The 17,165-nt window shown below is 35.9% G+C and overlaps 1 protein-coding gene across 48 annotated transcripts in view; it reads left to right on the top strand.

The window, feature by feature from the left end:
• GTDC1 (glycosyltransferase like domain containing 1) overlaps positions 1–17,165 on the top strand; it is a 423,749-nt gene that overhangs the window by 28,153 nt on the left and 378,431 nt on the right. For 23 of the 48 annotated variants that reach the window (XR_011428194.1, XR_011428191.1, XR_011428196.1 and 20 more), the window contains 2 exons: positions 8,915–9,022; positions 9,497–9,582. The exons of the other annotated variants lie outside the window; for them this stretch is intronic. The gene's annotated coding sequence lies outside the window, so the exon portion shown is untranslated. The remainder of the gene's footprint in view (positions 1–8,914; positions 9,023–9,496; positions 9,583–17,165) is intronic. 48 annotated transcript variants of the gene reach the window in all.

Genomic DNA, 17,165 nt, shown 5'->3' with positions numbered 1-17,165 from the left:
ATTTCAAAACTTATTACAAAGCTGCAGTAGTCAAGACAGTGTAATACTGGTATACTGATAGACATATAGGTCAGTGGAATAGGATTGAGAGTTCAGAAATAAACCCTAACATTTATGTTAAATTGGTTTTTGACAAGAGTGCCAAGACAATTTAATAGGGAAAGAATAGTCTTTTCAACAAATGGTGCTAGAACAATTGTGGATCCATTAGCAAGAGAATAAAGTTAACGCTTTCCTGACACTATCTGTTAAAATTAATGCAAAATGGGTTATAGACCCAAATGTAAGAACTAAAACTATAAAACTCTTAGAAGAAAGCATAAGAGTAAATCTTCATGTGCTTGGGTTAAGCACAGTCTTTTTAGAAGACACCAAAAGAACAAGTGACATAAGAACAAAAATAGGTAAATAGGACTTCATCAAAATTAAAAACTTTTATACTTCAAAAAACACTGTCAAGAAAGTGAAAAGCCAAACTGCCAAATGGGAGAAAATATTTGCAAGTCCTATCTCCAGTAAGGGACTTATATCCACAATATATAAAGAACTTTTACAATTCAGTAATCAAAAGACAATTTAAAAATGTGCAAAGTATCTGAATAGACATATTTCTAGTGAAATATATGTATTTCATACATATCTAGTGAATACATCTAGTGAAATACATGTATTTCACTAGAAATATATCTCTTTTCCCCATCTGTTCTTTATTCCTTTTATCTTCTTTTCCTGCTTTCTTTAGGATTAGTTTAGTGTCTTCTTAGTATTTCTTTTTACCTCATCTTTTGGGATATTAGCTATACATCTTTGTGTATTTTTTAATTTAGTGCTTCCTATAGGATTTACAATACACATTTTATCACAGTCTATATTCAAATAATATTATGCCACTTTATGTGTAATGTAAGAGCTTTGCAATAATATTTGACATTTCTTCCCTCCTATTCTTTGTAGTACTGTATGTTTTACTTCTGTGTATTGTGTAAAGTATCAGTATTTTTAATTTTTTTCTTTAAACAGTCAATTTTATTTTAGTGAAATTTAAAAAATGAGAAAAAAGTCTCTTATATTTACCTGCATGTTTACCTTTTCTTGTGGTCTTCATTCCTTCATGTAGATCTGTGCTTCCATATAGTAAAAGTTTTCTTCAATTTGTTGAACTTCAACATTTCTTATAGACTAGGTCTACTATCAACAAATTCTGACCCTTTATCTGAAAATATTTCATTTACCCTTTACTTTTAAATTGTATCCTGACAGTTGTTCTTTTCTTCTTTTTCTTCCACCTCTTTAAAAAATATCTTTCCATTGTCTTCTGGCTTACATTTTTTTTCTTTTCTTTGGATGAGTAGTCATTGGGATTCCTTGTCTTTGTTCCCTGTGAATCTAATATTGTGGGGTTTTTTTAATACTTCTGTGCTTTTAAGATATTCTTTTTACCACCAGTTTTTAGTTTTTTTAAAAAATATGATGTGTCTTGATGTAGTTTTTTTAATGCATCCTGCTTGAGGTTCATTGAGTTTCTTGCATCTGTAGGTTTATGGTTTTCAAATTTGAAAACTTTTAGGTTGTTACTTTTTCAAAATTTTTTTCTGCTTCTCTCTTGGATTCCAGTTACACATATGATTGATGACTGGATATTATTCCACAGGTCACTGAGGCTCACTTCACTTTTTCTCAGCATCTTTTTCCTTTTCTTCTATTTGGACAGTTTTTATTGTTATGCTTTCAAGTTAAATGATCTTGTCTTCTGCATTGTTGCAAGACCATCTAGTGAATTTTTTTAAAAAGATGTTTTGATTTTGTCTCTGGAAGTTCTGCTTTTCAAAGTAGCTTTCATTTCTTTCATCATCGTTACACTTAAAAATAAATTCTTAAATACATTCTTGAGTACCATTTTAATACACTTGCTGTTTTAAAGTCCTAGTGTGCTGGTTCCATCATTTCTGCCATTTCTAAGTCTGTTTTCTATTGTTTTGTCTTGGTTATGAGTCACATTTTTCTTCTTCACGTGTGGTAATTTTTGGTTGGCTGATGGGCATTGTGAACGTTATATTATTGAGTGTCCTGATTTTGTTTTCTTTTTTAAATGTGTTGGTTTTGACATGTAGTTTTAAGTTCTTTGTGTATCAGCTTGATCTTCTTGAGCCTGATTTTTAAGCTTTGTTAGGATTGTTCTTGACTAGCCTTTATTCTAGAGCTAATTTAGTCCTGTAACTAAAGTGTGACCCTTTTTCATCCTTCCCGAATGCCATGTATGATCAATGATGTCTCTTTCCTCTCCTGTTCTAATCTTGAATGTCTTTTAGCCTATGTGACTTGGGGTAGTGTTCAGCTTGTTACTCTCTTGTATTTGCTCTTCCGCCAGCCTCATAGAGTCTTATAATATTATAATATTCCTCAGAAATGTGTATATTGGATCCCTATGTGGATATGTGGAGCTTTTTTCCTGCATCGCTCCTTTCTCTTATGCACTGTATCCATACAAATTCTAGTCACCTCAGCTTTCCTAAAACTCATATCTGTTTCCTCAGCTCAGCTAGACCACCTTGCACTTTTTGTCTCCTTGCACCGTGGTCCATAGAGTGCCTCTAGGTAGAAAACTGGAGAAACCATAGGGTTCACCTTATCGCTTTCCCTTCTTCAGAGGTGACAGTTCTATACTGCCATGTTGTGCAATGTCTGAAAACAGGTTTCTGTATTTTATACCATTTTCTGGTTGATTACAGTGGGAAAGGGCACATCTGGTGCCAATTATTCCACCATAGCTAGCACTAGAAATGCCCTGTTACTTCCTTTTTTAGTATTGAAATATAAGAAAAATTAGAAATTTTTATGTACGTCTAAAAAGGATTTATTTATATATATATATATACTGCAATAAAAAATAGTTGAACATTGTTCAACCCCTTTGTTGATGACTTTTCTTCTTTATGCTTATGCTATGCAGACTTCTAGGGCTTTAGACTATTGAAAATGATCCTCTCTTAGTTTTCCTAATTTCTCTTTTTCTTACTCCAGTCTTTTGTCCATACTGAGATCAATTTCAGTTTTCAGTGGCTCTTCTTCCTTGAAACTATTTTTTTTTAATTTTCTTTGTTACTCACAAAGGGAAGTTTTAGTGTTTAACCTTGGCACTTAAGGGCGTCTCCAGTTAGGCTGTAGTCTGCTTTTTCTGCCCTTATTTTCTACTTTTTCGTACCGAACTAGTGCTCTTGGTTAACATTCCTATACTTACGTCTTTTTCTCTGGTAATAATGTTTTCTTTGCTGAAGCTCTTCTTTACCACTCCCTGTCAAAATCCTAATCATTCTTCAAAGTCTCTCATTTCTTTATGGTGGTGCTGTTCTTACTAGGATCTTATAGTCCTTTGAATGTTTGTCAAATACTCCTTACTCAACTGTAAGCTCACTGAATGCTTTACTCATCTTTGATTCTCCTGTAGTACCTGACGAGCCTAGAACCTGGCACATAGTTGATGTTCGTAAATATTTATGTAATCAATCTTTAAAATAGGAAGCCTTTAAGATATCTTGAAGTAGATCTCCAGTGTGGCTTGTTGAGTGGATAAGCTTACATGTAAGAGTGTACTATCCATAAAGATACGTTGTTCTGCATGGCTGCAGTTCTAGAGTAAGGAACAGATAGAAATAAAGGGTCCATTCATTTGATCTAGGTAGTGTTCACCCAGTAAAGATGGGCAATATGAGATGGTCTGCGATTCGTTCTCTGATGGAATTCATATCTTTCTCTCTTAACTTTTATGAGAATCTTCTAATTTAACCTGTTTTGGTCAACATATATATATTTTTTTAATTGAGTTAATGATAGGTTACAATCTTGAGAAATTTCAGTTGTACATTAATGTTTGTCAGTCATGTTGTAGGTGCACCACTTCACCCTTTGTGCCCACCCCCCACCCCACCTTTCCCCTGGTATCCACTAAACTGTTCTTAGTCCATAATTTTAAATTCCTCATATGAGTGGAGTCGTACACAGATTATCATTCTCTCGCTGGCTTATTTAACTTAACATAATTCCCTCAAGGTCCATCCATGTTATTGCAAATGGAATGATTTTGTTCTGTTTTACAGCTGAGTAGTATTCCATTGTATATATGTACCACATCTTCTTTATGCATTCGTCTGTTGCTGGGCACTTAGGTTGCTTCCACGTCTTGGCTATTGTAAATAATGCTGCAATGAACATTGGGCTGCATAGGACTTTTGGGATTGCTGACTTCAAGCTTTTTGGATAAATACCCAGTAGTGGGATGGCTGGATTGTATGGTAGTTCTATTTTTAATTTTTTGAGGAATCTCCATACTGTTTTCCATAGTGGCTGCACCAGTTTGCATTCCCACCAGCAGTGTATGAGGGTTCCTTTTTCTCCACAACCTCTCCAACATTTGCTACTATTAGTTTTAGATATTTTTGTCATTCTAACGGGTGTAAGGTGATATCTTAGTGTAGTTTTGATTTGCATTTCCCTGATGATCAGCAATGATGAGCATCTTTTCATGTGCCTATTGGCCATCAGTATATCTTCTTTGGAGAAATGTCTGTTCATGTCTCCAGCCCATTTTTTGATTGGGTTGTTTAATGTTTTGTTGTTGAGTTGCGGGAGTTCTTTATATATTATGGATATTAAGCCTTTGTCAGATATATGACTTGCAAATATTTTTTCCCAGTTAGTGGGTTGTTTTTTTGTTTCAATCCTGTTTTCATTTGCCTTGAAGAAGCTCTTTAGTCTGATGAAGTCCCATTTGTTTATTCTTTCTATTGTTTCCCTTCTCTGAGAAGCCATGGTGTCCGAAAAGATCCTTTTAATACTGATGTCAAAGAGTGTACTGCCTACGTTTTCTTCCAGAAGCCTTATGGTTTCAGATCTCACCTTTAGGTCTTTGATCCATTTTGAGTTTATTTTGGTGAATGGTGAAAAAGAATGGTCAATTTTCATTCTTTTACATGTGGCTTTCCAGTTTTCCCAGCACCATTTGTTGAAAAGACTTTCTTTTTTCCATTGTATGCCCTCAGCTCCTTTGTCAAAGATAAGCTGTCCATAGATGTGTGGTTTTATTTTTGGGCTTTCAATTTTGTTCCATTGATCTGTGCACCTGTTTTTGTACCAGTACCATGCTGTTTTGATTACTGTAGCTTTGTAGTATGTTTTGATGTCAGGGATTGTGATGCCTCCTGTTTTGTTCTTTTTTCTCAGGATTGCTTTAGAAATTCAGGGTCTTTTGTTGCCCTATATGAATTTTAGGATTCTTTGTTCTAATTCTGTAAAGAATGTCATTGGGATTCTGATTGGGATGGTGTTGAATCTGTAGATTGCTTTAGGTAGAACGGACATTTTTAACTATGTTTATTCTTCCAATCCATGTACATGGAATGTCTTTCCATCTCCTTATGTCGTCATCCAATTCTCTCAGAAAGACCTTGTAGTTTTCATTATATAGGTCCTTCACTTCCTTAGTTAAATTTACCTCAAGGTATTTTATTCTTTTTGTTGTGATTGTGAATGGTATTGTGTTCTTGAGTTCTTTTTCTGTTGGTTCATTACTGGAGTATAGAAATGCTACTGATTTATGCAATTGATTTTATACCCTGCAACTTTGCTGTAGTTGTTGATTACTTCTAACAGTTTTCCAATGGATTCTTTGGGGTTTTCTATATATAAGATCATGTCGTCTGCAAACAGCGAGAGTTTCACTTCTTCCCTCCCTATTTGGGTTCCTTTTATTCCTTTTTCTTGCCTGATTGCTCTGGCCAGGACCTCCAGTACTATGTTAAATAAGAGTGGTGATAGACGGCATCCTTGTCTCGTTCCTGTTTTCAGGGGGATGGCGTTCAGTTTTTGCCCATTGAGTATGATGTTGGCTATGGGTTTGTCATATATGGCCTTTATTATGTTGAGGTAGTTTCCTTCTATGCCCATTTTGTTCAGAGTTTTTATCATAAATGGCTGTTGGATCTTGTTAAATGCCTTCTCTGCATCTGTTGAGATGATCATGTGGTTTTTATTCCTCAGTTTGTTGATGTGGTGTATCACGTTGATTGATGTGCGGATGTTGAACCATCCCTGTGTCCCTGGTATGAATCCCACCTGATCATGATGTATGATCCTTTTGATGAGTTGCTGAATTCTGGTTGCCAGAATTTTGTTTAGAATTTTTGCATCTATGTTCATCAGTGATACTGGCCTGTAGTTCTCTTTTTTCGTGGTGTCCTTGTCAGGTTTTGGTATCAGCGTGATGTTGGCCTCATAGAATGTGTTAGGAAGTTTGATCAACATATTTTTAAGTTGGGGACGGGCACTATTTCTGATGGCATGGATGAACACAAATAAGTAAGCCATCAATGGCTTGTAATCAAATGGTAGAGATGCAGATATTTTCTATATGCTGTGAGTAGGTGTGGAGATGGGTGCCATGGTAGAACAAAGGAGGAGCACTTGAGTGTTAGGTTGCCCTTTTTGGTTCTTAGAGGCCTGTATCTAGGTGTATATCTTAGGGAGGACCAAATATGCTTTGCTTAGCACAACTTTCACTGACTGAGCAGTCAATTTTCAGATAGTCCTTCAGATAGTTAAAGTCAGTTGTCATTGCTTAATTTTATACACTCTTCCATTTATTTATACCTACTGTCCTTTGCTGAGGTCATCCCTTCAAAAAATATTTTCTTGAGGACCCATGATGTGCTGGGTGCCTGGACTGGCACTGAAAAGATAAAAATGGCATGCTTCCTGGAAGAGTGGTAATGGCCTTCAGAAGTTTTGATTAGTGATTTGAGGCCACAGTTTAAGGAACCTGGCATTTAATATGTATATTTGCTTCAAAAAGCATGTGGGCATTGGTAGTGGATGTGGTTTTCAAAACAGCCTTTCAGGGCTACATTTTGCGTCTGATCCTGCGTTTAATAAGAGAGGTGGTGCAATTGCTGCTTCTACAACTTCAGGTTGTGATATTTGCATCTTTAGAATTACTGTTTAGGAAATAATTACCAGCAAGGATGTCAATAGTTTGTTAATTTTCTTAAAGATATATATTTTTTGTTATGTTGCATAGCTATCGTGTTTTGTGTAATGGTAACTGAAGTATTAAAAAACGGTTTGTTGGAAGAATTTTATTGTTCAAATCAGTTATTTTTTAATAAAGATTAAAACATTGGCATCACAATTGGCTTAAAAAAACCCCACTTTTCTTTTTTTTTTTTCTCCAATGTATTGGCCTTTAGTAAACAGATGGTCAGATTAAATGCTATATAAATGAAAGTGCCTCGGAGTGAAAATTTACAAGTATTTGGAAAAGGAAATATAGTGCTTAAAAAATTCTCTGGGCCTCTCATTCAGAGAGTTTCATTAATTATCCTGCTTAGCAGATGACGTCCTGTTATCAGCGGTCTGGACAAGACCCTTTTCTTGTTTTGTGGTATTATTCTTTTCCTTTAACCCCAGTTGCCACTCTGGTTTTCCTCACAAACCTCCCCTAGTAGATCCCCACTTGCTTGTGTTTGCTATATGCTCTTCGATTGGTACTTATCTTTAAAAAATATAGAGTGATTTTTATATTGTAGATATCTTAAGTTCAAACCTTCAGGTTTCTTTTTTCACTTGCTGTTTTTAGATTAGACGTATTGTGGTATGCGTCTCTAGCTAATTGCTTCTAAACATAGTTTGTTCACACCTAAGTGATGCAGGTAATGGACACCTGGGTTGCCTCCAATGCCACTCAAACAATGCTGTGATAAATCTCCTCATATATGTTCAATATGGTCTTTTGTGTAAGTTCTTTGGGGGTGTATATCTAGGAGTGGGATTGTTGGGTCAGAGGACAGGGGCTTAAATCAGTATTTTTACACTCATATATATATGTCTTTTGATAGAATTTTTGTATTATTTGACCATTTTCTATCATTTGACCATTTTGTATCATTTGACCATTTGATTTACTTAGAGTCATGTCTTCAAGATCCATCCATGTAGTAACGTGTCAGAATTTCCTTCTTTTTTAAGGCTGAATAATATTCTATTGTGTGTTTATATCACATTTTGTTTATCCATTCATCCATCAGTGAACACTAGTGTTGCTTCTACCTTTTAACTGTTGTGAATAGTGCTGATATGAATATGGGTGTACAAGTATCTGTTCAAGTCCCTGCTTTCAGTTCTTTTGGGTGCATATTCAGAAATGAAATTGCTAAATCATGGCAGTCTATTTTCATTTTTTGAGGAGCCGCCATACTGTTTTCCATAAGGACTGCATCATTTTACATTCCCACCAGCAGTACACAGGGTTCCAGTTTCTCTGTATCTTTGCCAGCATTTGACTAGGCAGTTTGTAAAACAAGAAGTCCATATTGTAATAATCATAATAGCTAACAATAAGTGAGAGTTCTCTGTGTGCCTAGGTGGTGTCGTATGTGCTTTACATGTATAGAAGCATTTAGTCCTCACAGCACATTTCCCTGATTGTGTATGTATATATTTACTGCACTGCACCAAATAATAGAGTTCCTAGGATAATGAAATGATAAACTGAAACTTTCACTTGAGGCATCAGTGTTCAATAGATAGTTCTATATCCAAAGGAAGTGCCACACTCTATGCAGAATTGTGGAAAGCTGGTTTCGTGACCTTTGAATACTTTCACTCGCATAGAGATATGAAAAGAGGGAGAGCTTTCGCCAGGCAAATTTTTCTGGAATGTCATTGGAGTGCTGTGTGTTTTAGCCCTGCCTCCCACAATTTAGGGATGTCTGAATCTTTCATCAAGCTTAGCGAGAGGAGTTTCAACTGGAGTATATGGGTCCTGCAGTTGCGATCACAAGAGACCCATGACTGGGAAAGCTAAAGTGTTCTAGGGAAGTGGGAGTGGTTTTAAGGAAGTAATTGCACTCTTCTCTTTCATCAGGTCAGAGGTGTATGTATGTATTCCAGAATATGAATATCAACCTGCTGTTATTTGAAAGGGATCCTGCTGAAGAAGATTTTCTGCCAGGGCAAGAAGGCTCCAGCAGTAGTAAGGAGTTGTGGGGTGCACTATGAGGGGTCAGAGGTTAAGGGGCGTTGAGAGGAAACTGTTAGCTGAGGGAGCACTGCCCCTGGCAGGGGTTTTGCAATTGGAGGATCATACTCTTGGAAGAAAGCGCATAAGCTGCCCAAGAGAGGAAAAATCAGCTTTAAAACACCTGCCATATCCACATAGCCCTAGGTCATTTTGGTACAGTAGCAGTCAAATAAGAACTGTCCTACATGCCTGACCACTTTCTTCCCTCCCTGACCTTGTCTCTAGTGGGCTCAGAAAACTTAGGAAGATGGCAGAAGAGAAACTCCTTAGTGAGAAGAGAAGAATCTTGTTCGCTCCCTCACTGACAGTGGGCAGCTCTGGGCAAGCCCCAGCTGAATGGAGAACATAAGATTTAATGTTAAATATACTTTGGAGTTTTATTATTTGGATCTAGTCTTTTAATTTTGAAAAATTTTAAACCTACAGAAATCTTGAGGCAGTGGTTTGGCGTACCTTGGAGATATTGCAAGTTTGGTTCCAGACCACCACAATAAAGTAAATATAGCAATAAAGTGAGTATTGCAGTAAACACAATTTTTTTGGTTTCCCAGTGCATGTGAAAGTTATGTTTACACTATACTGTAGCCTCTTAAGTGTTCAATAGCATTATGTCTGAAAAAACAATGTACATGCCCTAATTAAAAAGTACTTTATTGCTGACAAATGTTAACCATCATCTGAACCTGCAGCAAGTTGTAATTTTTTGCTGGTGGAGGATCTTGATTCAGTATTGATGGCTGCTGACTGATCAGGGTGGTGGTTGCTGAAGGTTGGGCTGGCTGTGGCAATTTCTTAAAATAAGACAACAGTGAAGTTTTTCACATCCAATGACTCTTCCTTTCATGAACGATTTCTCTCTAGCATACATTGATAGCATTTTTCCCACAGTAGAACTTCTTTCAAAATTGGAGTCAGTCTTCTCAAATCCTGCCACTGCCTTATCAACTAAGTTTATGTAAAATTCTAAATCCTCAATCATCTTTACAGCATGTTCACCAGGAAAAGATTCCATCTCAAGAAATCACTTTCTTTGGTCATCACTAAGAAGTAACTCCTCATCTGTTAAAGTTTTATGAGATTGCAGCAATCAGTCACATCTTCAGATTCCACTTCAAATTCTAGTTCTTTTGCTAGTTCCACCACATCTGCAATTGCTTCCTCCACTTAAGTCTTGAACCTCTCAAAGTTGTCCATAAGGATTGGAATCAACTTCTTCCAAACTCCTGTTAATGTTGATATTTTGACCTCTTTCCATGAATCACGAATGTTAATGACATCTAGAATGGTGAATTCTTTCCAGAAAGTTTTAAATTTACTTTGCCCAGATCCATCAGAGGAATCACTATCTATGGCAGCTGTGGCATTACAAAATATGTTTCTTAAATAATAAGACTTGAAAGTCTAAAATACTTCTTGAATGGATATTGTGTTAGCAGGCATGAAAACAACAGTAATCTTGTACATCTCCATCAGAGCTCTTGGGTGACCAAGTACATTGTCAGTGAGCAGTAATATTTTGAAAGGAATCTCTTTTTTTTCTGAGCGTTAGGTCTCAACAGTGAGCTTAACATATTTAGTAAACCATGTTGTAAACAGATGTGCTGTCGTCCAGGCTTTGTTGTTCCATTTATAGAGCATGGGCAGAGTAGAGTTAGCATAGTTCTTAAGGGTCCTAGGATCTTTGAAATGGTGAGTGAGCATTGGCTTTAACTTAAAGTGTCCAGCTGCAATAGCCCTAACAAGACAGTCAGCCTGTCCTTTGAAGCTTTGAAGCCAGGCATTGACTTCTCTTCTCTAGCTATGAAAGTCCTAGGTGACATCTTCTTCCAAGAGTAGGCTGTTTATCTACATTGAAAATTTATTGTTTAGTGTAGCCACCCTCATTAATTATCTTAGCTAGATCTTCTGGATAACTTACTACAGTGTCTACATCAGCACTTGCTGCTTCACCTTGAACTTTGATGTTATGGAGACAGTTTCTTTCCTTAAACCTCATGAACCAAGTTGCTCTCCTAGCTTCCAGCTTTTCTTCTGCAGCTTCCTCACCTCTCTCTTGGCCATCATAGAATTGAAGAGAGTTAGAGCCTTGCTCTGAATTAGGCTTTGGCTTAAGGGAATGTTGTAGCTGGTCTGATCTATCCAGACCACTAAAATTTTCTCCGTATCAGCAATAAGGCTGTTTTGCTTTGTTATCATTCGTGTGTTCACTAGAGTAGCACTTTTAATTTCCTTCAAGAACTTTTCCTTTACATTCACAACGTGGCTAACTGACGCAAGAGGCCTAGGTTTTGGCCTGTCTCTGCTTTGACCTGCCTTCCTCAGTTAGCTTAATCATTTCTAGCTTTTGATTTAAAGTGAGAGATGTGTGACTCTTTTCCCTTGAATACTTAGAGACCATTGTAGGATTATTGATTGGCCTAATTTCAGTATTGTCTCAGGGAATAAGGAGGCCTGAGGAGAGGGAGAGATGGGGGAATGGCAGGTTGCTGGAGCAGTCAGAGTACCCACAACACTTATTAAGTTTGCCATCCTATATAGGCATGGTTCGTGGCCCCCCAAAACAATTACAATAGAAACATCAAAGATCACTGATCACACACAGATCACCATAGTAAATATAATAATAGTGCAAAAGTTTAAAATATTGCAAGAATTACCAAAATGTGATACAGAGACAGGAAGTGAGCAAATGCTTTTGGAAATATGGTGCCCATAGACTTGCTTGACGCAGGGTTGCCACAAACCTTCAATTTGTAAAAAACACAATATCTGTGAAGTACAGTAAAGTGAAGCACAATAAAATGAGATATGTCTGTATAATAAACACTTCATACCTTTACCAGTTAGTAACATTTGGCTACAAGTATATATTTTATGTATACTTTTTTGGCGGGTGGAGTGTGCCTGAACCTTTTGAAAATGGCACTTTACTCCTAAATGCTTCACCTTGTTTATATTAAAAATTAAGATATTCTCATATGTAATCAGAATACCTTTATCACCCCAGGACTTAACCATTGATATAATAATGTTATATAATATATAGTCCATATTCAAGTTTCCCCAGTTGTCTATCTGGGACTAGTCATTTGATATTGCTGAAGTGAGACTTACCATTTAAAGTGATTGCATTATTTTCTGTTACTTAGGAGGGACCAGAAAAGTCACGAGGATTACTTGAATTTTTACTCTAGAGCAGAGGTTGCTTTACTGCTGAATAGGTTTAATAGACCAGTAAGAGACAAAAATAAAGTTTTTACATGAAACCCATCTTTTCTGCATGGTCAACATGTTGGGTAGACTTGTAAAAGGGCATCTCAATTCAGTATACTTTTGCTTTGTTCAAGAATAGATTTCTTATAGATGAAACAAAATTGACACGATGATAATTGTTGAAGGTAGGTGATATGGTTGATTAATGTCTTCTCTCTACTCATGTGTATATAAGAAAATTTTAATAATAAAAAGTTAAAGGACTTTTAGAGTCTTGTGTTTTCTAATTTATAGATTTAGAATGTTAGAAAATCACTTAATGTATTATTTTTTAGTATTAATATCAGAGGAAATCAACTTACAAAATTAAAGCACAGTAAAAATAATAATAGTTCCAATTTTTGAATATTTAATATGTATCAGGCATTAGGCTAAGTCTTTTCCACATTCGAACCTCTCCAAGGTAAATTTTATTCCTTTCATTAAAAGACAATTATTCTTTGGAGTTCATCACTCAGTCTGAAGGCTTCCCTTCTTCTTTTCCTTAGTTTTGTCATTTGTCTCTGAAGTGGAGGAGGAACTGTGCCCAGGATTGGCACTAATAATGGAGTGGATGACCTAGGTGGAAGTGTAGGTGTTAGTGAAAGTTCATGTTGGGTCTAAAATTAAAGCTAAAGATTATAAGAAGCCGGGTTGAGTCTGGGGGATTTCAACATGGTGCGGTGTTGGCTCTAATTCAGATTTATCAGGTAGTACAGAGTTCTGAATAAGATGAAAGTGAGTAATTTCCCCTAAATTAAAATAAAAATAAAATAGTCGTAAAACCTAGTGTTTAACTTTGTTAGAATTTATTTGGAATTTCAAATATTTTGTGTATTAGCTATAGTGATAGTTTTGGTGTGGATAGAATTTTTTTTTTCTATTTTGAATATTTTTCTCACTTGCAATCTTAATACTAAATGTACGATGTTGTAACTTTGTCCTCAAAAACCACTTTTGATGGAAGTCAGTAAAATACACTCTAAATGTCTTTGTACACGTTAGATACCTTAGTGACTTCTGAGTGTTAAACACAATTGATATCTTCCTTTTGTTTTAAGTTTAATATATTTTGTAAAGGTTTTAAAAATGAATAATCATTACAAAGAATTGTGCTGATAAATGAGATGACTATAGTTGATCTTTGTAAGAGAGAATTTACTCATCAATCTTGATTGTTTCTTAGCAACACAAAGTATTCCTATCCTGGGCATTTTCATATCTTTCTTCAAAGGCACATTTGAAAATATTTTATATAACCTGATAGTTGTCCATCTGTCCTGAAACTCTAATTGCTTCTTCATTACCTAAATGTCCTCATTAAACTTCACATTCATACAATATATTCTTTCAACTTAATAACCTACAGTTTGACTTGAGAATCATTTGGCTTGTCAGAATCTTAAAAGAGTTCTGGGAAATAAATTTCTTATGTCTATTGTGAAGCTAAAAGTTATTGAAAATGTGTTATATTTTCATAATAAAACAAGTATAAAAATTTCACCTTGGGAGCTAGCTAACTATTTTCTTATTGTCCTTAGCCTCTAGGGAGGTAGTTTAATCACTCTTGATAAAGAAATAGCTTGGTTATATTTTGGCAAGTTGACTTGTATTCAGTTTAGATCATAATTTATGAAAATGCTAGGTTCATAGGGAATGTTGATTCATTCATCCATTAACAAATATTTATTGAGCACTTACAACATGCCGGGCTCTGTGACAGGCCCTGGGGATATAGTGGTGAGCAAAAACATGGGATCTCTGCTCTCTAGAAAAGGATTGTGGTTGTTTGAGAGCATGTAATGAGAGAACCTGATGTGGTCAGGTAGGAAAGGCTTCCTGGAGGAACTGTATCTTAGCCGCTATCTGAAGAACCTTCCAGTAGGGGCAGCATTTGCAGTGGAGGCCAAGGGGCACACTAAGGAACTGCAGGAAGGGTAGGGAAGCTGGAGTTCAGAGAGTGAATGCCTGTAAGATGAGGCTTACAAGAAAATTGGTTTTAAGAAAGAACTTCATTCTTTGTGAATGCTTTATAAAGAATATGAAATCCATAATTATCTTTATATTAACTTCTGCATGTCTGTTTTATGATAATAAACTCTGTTTTCAGATGCTTGCAGATTTAGAGATCCCTTAGAATTCATTTTCCCATTTGGTGCCTTAATCTCCTAGAAAGTAGTCCATTCTGTTTGGCCAACTCTTGCTTGACTGTAACTAGCCCAGTTGCAGGGGCCCTTTCTTTCTTTTTGGAACTGGCTTCATTTTCAGACGCTTCTGATTATTAGAGAATTATTTCTTATATGAAGCCAAAATTTTAGTTTCTACTCAATGATCCTAGTTCTCTGAGGCAAAACTGAACAAGTCCAGTTTGTTCTTAGACTCTTTCTTGTACATGAAGATTACTGATGTATAGTTACAAGTCTCTCTTTTCCAGACTTTTCCCCCCAAATATATGAAAAATTTTAAATATATGCAAAAGAAGACAGACTAATAGAATGAAACCCCCTTTCTCTCCTACTCTGCATGTACCCATTGCCCGGCTTCAGTAATTATCAACCAATGGCTTTGTGTCATCAACGGGTACTTAATGAATGCTTTCTTTGCACTAGGTGCTGTTCTAGTTGCTGGAGCTATGGAAAGGGACCTATCAGTTTCTGGCCTTAAGGAGCTAACATTTCAGTGGGGAAGAAAATAAGAAAATCAATTAAAATAGTACAGCATGATGCATATAGTCATCTAATTTGCAAGAGAGTTGTGGGATTTTAAGGAAAAGGTACAGGAAAGCACTTTACCATGCTGATAAGTGGTAGAACTGGGGTGAGGGTGGGGAATGAGGAGGGGAATTAATATACAAATATAGGCTGTAGGCTATAGAAACACTTACGGCAAGTCTTGGAGAAAGTGAGTGAAGTTCATCAGATATTAGGAACGTATCTAAAATAAAAAACCCCAGTGGTATGTAAAGTCTTATATCTATGTGTACTTAGGTAGGTATTTCTGTGGCGATGGTCCTTAGTTTTCATCAGACCCTCAAAGAGAGCTGTGATATAAAATAGGGCCACTGTATAGTCCCGTAGTTAGGCTTCTCTTAATGGTCAGCTCAACCACTTGTGAGGGCTAAAGAGCCAAGAGAAACTGAGAGACAGATGTTCAGTCAAATCAACTGTAGGTAATCTTTATTATTGCACATAGATAGAACAGTAAATATTTGCATGCTTTTTACAGCTTAGAAATCTAATATTTATATATATGCACTGATTATATATCTTAAAATATGAAGTAATTGGTTTAATTATTATACCCAGAGGTCAGGGATTCAATACCTGAGATAGCTAGAGATAGACGATATCATACCCAAAGAAAAAATGTGCTCTTTCTCCAGACAGCATTAGGGTCCTCACTTAGTCCAGTTTGAAATGCATGCTGTGTGAACACAAGGAAGACTTAAGAGTGTTAAGAGTTCAAATCTATTCTTACCTGTTGAGACTTAGCAAAGATGCACCATTAATGCTGATCTTGATACTTAGCCAGATTTGTCCTGCCTGAATTTTGAGACCCATGTAATGTCTTTCAGTACAGCTACACGAGAGCATAGGCATATATCTGCACACACACTAATGCAGTTGTACAGTTCCCTCTTAGAGATTTTCCAACCAAGGAAGCAGGTACTATTTACAATATGTAGTAGACAAAATAGAAGCAGGTGCTTGCCGCTTGCTCTAATCTTTGCAGCCCTTCTTTCACTTTGTACTTGCTTGCATCTGTCTGCTACATGTGTCTCTATGTTTTTTTTCTTATGTTCTAGACTAGATGTGTGACAGAAAAGCTGATGTACTCTTTTTTTTGTTCATTCATAATATCACTTTGTGCTTCAATACTGTGGTTAACTATTTGATCATTCCTTTTATGTATGATTTGCTTGTTTACTTTGTATCCTGTCTACTATTCAAGAATTACATGTATACTCTAGTTTGGCAAAAATGATCAACTCTGATTAGTTTTTGCAAAATATCTTGGAAATTTCATTGACGTGGCTTTGTGCTGCATTTTGTTAATGTGTATGATCATTTGAGTGTTTCAGAAATGGAATTACTTGATAATTTGTATAAATTATTTAAAAAAATGAAATAAAATGACAAGGTTTATCCTTTTGAATTGATAGGATTTAACTGTTTAAAACTGTTTTAAAATCATATCATTCTCTATAAAGGAAATTTACAAAAGTCTTATTTCTTGTTTATGTTTCAATTACATAATCTAAATAAGTCGTATCTCCCTTTAGACATGTCCCAGTTTATTGAAAATTTTTATTTGATTTCTGTAGTGAGCATATAGATAAGTGGCTACGTACATTATTTGGGATACATTTTATAAATAGTAGTGGAAGTCAATCTCAGAATTCTGTGTCACTATTATTTTTCTTTAATGCTTCTGTTTTAGTACAGAGTGCTGAGATGTAGTGGATAAAACACATAGTTCCGCCCTCAAAGAGTTTACATTCTAATAAGGAAGAAAGACTAATGTGTAAAAAACTTGGGTGGAATACATGGTGTAAGAGAGGCACAAATAGAGAAAAAGGATTATTTCATGTTAGGCATTCCTTAAAGGATGTGATGCTTGAGCTGGACCTTAAGTAACTAGTAGAAAATTGGTAGGGGGAGATTTGGGAAAAGGACATCTCAGGCTGAGCACATCACACGAAAAAGGCAGAATTGCACAGCATGTCACTGAAGAGTCTCTGGTGGTCCTGCATAGGAGCAGAGGGAGACCATTGACTGTTGAATCGAGTTTGACTGTCTTGTAAGCATATATAGATCATATTTGTTAGGCAATGGACAGCCTT

This window comes from Equus caballus, chromosome 18 (assembly GCF_041296265.1).
Source record: "Equus caballus isolate H_3958 breed thoroughbred chromosome 18, TB-T2T, whole genome shotgun sequence".
Taxonomy (NCBI): domain Eukaryota; kingdom Metazoa; phylum Chordata; class Mammalia; order Perissodactyla; family Equidae; genus Equus; species Equus caballus.
The sequence above is the reverse complement of the archived record's forward strand: the minus strand, read 5'-3'. Positions and strand labels throughout refer to the sequence as shown.